Here is a 6,000-nt window from a genome sequence, read left to right on the forward strand (position 1 = left end):
AAGTGCAAATAGAACTACATTTGAGAGTTTGTGGACTTAGTCCAGCCATATTCCACATTTACTTTTAATACCAGTCCACCCATCCTTCTTTCTAGATGTGCAGAACTAGTTCCTAGTTCTGTCTTCTGACAGATTTAGTTAAAGCTTTCTTTAGTTTTCAGTCAGGTGTTTGATCCCACTTGCTGTTTGTAAGTGATCTGTGTGACTTTGCTCCAGATATGTCTTTTTCTTGTAATGGATCCTGTCTCGTATGGAGTTTCTGACTTCCTCATCTTGACTATGGTGTGGTCTCACTGCATGTCTTGGACGACGTGCTCACAAACTTTATTATTTCCTGAAGTCTTGACTGTTCTCTTGTCTGCCTCCTCAATTTGTTCTTTTTCTGACTTTTCCAATTCAGGACTTGGTGCCTGCTGCCAGACAGAGTTCACTACAGTCAGAGTGGCCCTAGCCCACTAGCTGTGAGTGTTGTTCCTTGGTTTTAAGGCACACCAACTGCCTGTAAGAATGCTTCTGAGATATTTTGGAGGAGGGCAAGAATTAAAAAAAAAAAAAAGTAGTACATTCTTTTTTTATATCTGGGAAGTTTCTCAGTGGGATGGATAACCTATGAAACCACATGAAGTATTTGTTTGAAAGTTTAACAAGGGACAATACAGCTCAGTATCACCAGCTGACACGAGGAGGGAAATGATCTCAACACTGAGTAAGATGAAATAGTATTTTTTCTGATGTGTTAGGAAAGTAGCAGGGCGATGTATATTTGAAGCCAGATCACCTAAAAAGAGGTTTGTATTAATGCTGATGGCTGCAGATCTTCCTTCACAGGAGTCTGGATTGCTGACAGATTCACAAAAAACAGGTGGAGGAGGGAAACAGTGAAAGCTCTTTTTTGAACTTGACTGACAACTAGACATGAACAAAGTATTGTCTGAGCGACAGGCTGAGGTTTCAGGAAGGACAGAAAGAGATTGTTTTGGATTAGAGGGAGGTTCTGTGAGTCACTGTTGGAAAGATGTTTGCTGAATTCATGTTTACAACTGAGATTACCCAGAGATAAAGGGCAGGACAGGAGGTGAAGGACCAGCAGGTTTGAAAATGTCCATTCAAAGGGGTTGCATTAATTTAACTAGACCAGTTTTGAAATTGTTTTAATAACATTAATCAGGTATTTGAATCTGGAGGAAGAATGGCTTGGGAAGACAGGAAGGCTCAGATATCATCATATGATTGTGAGACACAGGGCCAAAAATTGTTTATGATCTTGTTCCTTTGTAGTAATCTGCTGGCACAACAGGCTGTAACTGGCCAGCTACGTTCACCTGTGTGCAGGAGGAAATTCTGTGTTACAAAAAACTGTTGTGACTATTGTTGTAACCTTTTTTCTTTTTTATGTTAAGTATGTTACTAAGCCCAACAGTCAGAGTGGTTCAGAGTTTCTGCATACCAAAACAGAGCTTTGGGGTAGTCAGAAACAGAATGCAAGCCTGTATGGTGCTGAAGCTGCTCCCCATTTTCATTGTTATAGCCAGCTGCAGAGCACGGAGCTCACAGAGTTAGTGTGAAGCTAACTTGCTCTTACCCGTATTCTTGAATGGGGCAAGCTTGGTGTCAACAAATAATCAAGTCCAGAAAGAAAGATGAGAAAGTATGAATATTTTTTTTTTTGTATGGAGAAGGACAATGATGAATTCTGTTTTCTTAGCCAGTCTCTTTACACTTTCCCAGTAGCACAGAGGACCCGTAGAGTTCTTGAAACTTCTCCCTAGGGAATACTTCTTGTGTAGAGGTTTCCTCACTTTGAACAGCTATTTTGAGCAGCTGGAATGATCCATAGGGGACTGTGGCAGCAAAGTCATTTAAAGCAGCCAACTTACACGAGAGGCATTGCCAAGAAAAATTGAGATTCAAGTACGGAATTAAAGCCGCCTTTACCAGCCCTCCACCCACCAGGCAGTAACAGATCGAGCTCACTCTCTGTGAAGGAGAACATTCCTTGTTAATATTTATGTAAAAGTTGTGTTCATGCTAATTCTATGCCTCTCTGCTATGTCACCATGAAAAGCAAAAACTAGTGTGCTGTGAGGAGGAGCACTGTCTCAGTGTCTTCCCCAATTGTTACACAAGGAACGGGAAAGCAAGCTGCTGCAGAGCCAGCGTAGGCATGGAGAGTGCATGACTTTCAAGGCATTTTTTCACTTCTTTTAGAAACAAAAGCACTCATCTCCACTGTTGCCAAACTGGCCCTGCTCCTCCATTTCAATTTTGATTTACTTGTCCTGCTTCTCAGGTTTCTGCTTACAGAAAGGACAGCAACTGCAGCCAACTTCACAGTTCACAGAGTCAAAGGTCTCAGAATAGAATTTCTCAGCAAATCTGGGCTGTTCTGTTACATGGTAGAAATTGTAAACGGTCATAGCAAAAAGCAGAAATGATCTTTCAAAAATGGGAGCTATTTTTAGCTCAAAATAGTGATTTCAGCACCTAATGCTATTATTCCCTCCTGAATAAATGGATTTATTACCTACAACCAGGAAATATCCTTTTAAATTAAATGAGGAAGGTAAATATGAAGAATTGTCCCATGAAATAATTTTCAGGGTGCCAGTATGATTTCCTCTGCAGTTAGTTCAGATTTGACTGATAGTTGTAAATGTAGTGCTGCCATATGATTTATCTCATCATAAATTATACTTGCTGACAAAAAAAAAACAAAACAAAAAACCCCCAAAAAACTGAAGCGCTGACAATTAAGTAAGTCTTGTAAAACTCTGTACATATGAAATTGTAAAGCAGAAGTAGCATAATTTTAATACTTGGACAGTGTATATCTTATTACAAACATTAAATTACTGAAGCTTCTTAAGGTTTAGTTTGCAGATCCAGTTACAAATATTTGGCTAATGGAATCATCAATCAATTAAATTTGGAAAAGGTGAATTAAATGGAAAGGTTGGGAATTTCAATTTTGACCTAAGTTATACTTGCTGCTAGTTTATATGTGTTCTGCAGGCCTGGATGTCCTGATGATGGGCCATAAAAACTCCACTGCTGAAATTAACCATCACTTTAGTGATGGGTGTGAAATTTGCTCCACTCCGGCCACCTGGCAATAGACCCATGGGCTCATGCATCAGTTCCTTTCAGAAATGGAGTGGAGAAGATGCAGGGTCTTGCATTCATTTTCTTGAGTTCTGTTCTGTCCTTGTTCTGCATGATGCTTTGCCCCACGCTCCTGCTGTTGTCTAAACTGACTTGATCAGTCAATATACTCATTAAAAGCTGAGGCAAAGTATTCACTTCGATCAATAGCAAAGTGCAATTTATATTTTGCCAAGATTATCTTCTATTTCTCTGCACTTTTTATTCCATAGCACTATAGTCCTTTCTCTTTATTGTGTTTTGTTTATGGGGATGAAGAATCTTTTTTGTTGTTTGCTTGTAATATATTTTTGGAAGTCTAATTCAGCCTGACTTTCGGCAATTCTCACTTTATCCTTCCTTTTCTTCATCTCTCAGATAACATTTCTTTTGTGCTTAAGCCTCTTTGCCATTTTGCAAATGTTTTGGGGTCTGCTTGTGGTTATTTATTCAACTAGCTCTCTTCAGTAAAACTTTTTCTGTTTTCTTGAGACAAAGTCCACATACTTTTATGCTTTTTCACTTGAAATAATTATATTATCCTCAGTATTTGAATTTCTCAGTCCCTGACTTCACAGCTAAGTTCTCTGGTTTCTCAAAGCTTGTGTTTGTGAGATTGAGAATACTGTTGCTTTTGGATCTTCTGCCAAATCAATTTTTACCTTATCAAATTGTTGTATATCTGTCAACCCCCCCTTTTGTCATTGGTCAATGGCAATTAGAAATACTATCATGCCTATATAGGTTTTCATATGCATTTGATTAATGAATGTAATACACTGAATGCAATAATGAATTTAATTCACAAATACAACATAAATATTTTATCTTTATATAAGAAGTTTGCTTAGAAATACCTTTTGCTCAGTTGTAGTTACCTTCAATTTTTATTTGTACCTAATTTACTAAAGATATTATATTATTCAAACATAATCTAAACCAGTTAAAGCTGATCTTCAAAGAGGGATTTAAAAAAAGAATTGGGTAATCCTATTTTTTCTTCATTGGTATTTGTTTTTCAGTGTTCTAAAAACTTGTGTCAGCCCTTGCATTTGGGCAATTAAAAAGTACATGAAAACTGTTGCTTGAGATGTCTTGTAGTTGTGCTCCTGAAAATTATAAGGCTCACTTAAAAGGCTCCCTGAGAAGATTGCTTTACTGAAGAAGACAATACACACATATGAGCAAAACTCATACTTTTCCCCCTCCCCAGTCTCCAAAAGCCCCTGGTCATATCAGTCACTTTAGTCCAGTCTAAAGGAAGTCAGAACACAAACTCAAGCCTTGTTCCTGCAAACATTTACACATTTCACTTTTAAACTAAATTAGAGGTCAACGAAAGTACAGAAATCTAAGAAATAATTAATGTACAGAAGTATTAGCAGGCATGACAATGAGAATGGCAGACTCCTGTTAGCTCCTCTGGAAGGAAGGAATGGTAATCTACAGTATTATCTACTGTCTTCTGTTATTAGGGTACAGAATAATCAGAACTGACCCTCAGAAAAGGGGTTCCAGGGAGGAAAATGAACTGTGCTCTTTCTCCTCATCTTTGACTTTTCTTGTCAAACCAAAATTTTTTTCTACTTATTTTTACAGTAGGAATTCAGGTTGCCCTGTGCTTTACGTTCTTCCCTCTATCTGCCCATGGTGAGAGACCAGTAGAAACATCACAAAGAATAAGATATATTAGTTAAATTAATTAATTGCATTGGCACATACTGTAGTTTAATACTGAATGAACATGTAAGAGATGTTTATTAAAAGTTTCTGTGTCTTGTTTCCTTGATGTAGATTGTTAACAATCTCATATCTGAGACCTTTTCATTATCTTCTGATAAGCAGCTAAACTAAGAAAGGTGCAATAGGCAAAGGGAAAACAAATAATCTGCTAAAATAACCCCCAAACCCCAAAAGGTTTTTATATTTTAAAGAAGAGATAAAGCTCCAACTTTTCAAATACCCAACCTGGGCTGTGTAGAAAAGTGTGTTTGAAGGAACCAGCCTGGGAAGGATGGGATGTAAACCACATGGAGTTTTGTTTACACAGAGCTAACAAAGAGGCATCTCTTTTTTTTTGATCCCATATACAAAGCCTATGGTTGAAGCTGAAAGGATTCTTGGGGAGACAACACTGAAACCCATGTTTCTCTCTAGAGAACCTGGGTACATCCAAAGTTCAGTTTAAAGTTATGTTCCTTTTGTTTTCACTTTGTCTTTGAGGTAAAGCAAGTTCATTTCTTTTAGACCTGACTGAGGAAAGCCAGGCTGTCTCCTCCTTATTCTGGTTGCTTCTGCAGAGATTTATTGTGAGTGATTTATAATCAGCCTTCCACAGGGAAAATTTCATATATTTATCAGAAAAATAATGAATAAATATTTATATAGCTTGTAATTGCTTACATTGTTTCTAATTGCTCATTTATATAAAGAAGGGATTTACATTGGTTATATTATCAATTTTAATAAGCCTAAGTATAAAAAATCACCACTTAGGTCCTGAACTAATGAGATTTATTAAAAAATAATGAGATTTCAGACATTAATAAATTGGGATTTGACCTCTGGGTTATTTGTCAATGTGTACATTGAAAATTTCAAAACTCTGAAAATGAAGTGAAAAGAAAACATGAGGCTAGCACATGACTAGGGAAATACAAACTGTAAATTGAGACACTGAGTGATACTGATAGCATAAAAACAAAATGGCTTGCTATATGGCTTTGGGCACAGTTCTGTATTTCATCCAGGGTAAGAAAAAAGCTTTCTTATGTCAAAGAGGAGTAGATACCAGATTTAAGATCTAATCAGCTGATTTACAATTGAAATAATTTATTCTACTCTGTGTGACAGCATCAT

Source organism: Sturnus vulgaris, chromosome 3, assembly GCF_052056855.1.
Source record: "Sturnus vulgaris isolate bStuVul1 chromosome 3, bStuVul1.hap1, whole genome shotgun sequence".
NCBI lineage: Eukaryota > Metazoa > Chordata > Aves > Passeriformes > Sturnidae > Sturnus > Sturnus vulgaris.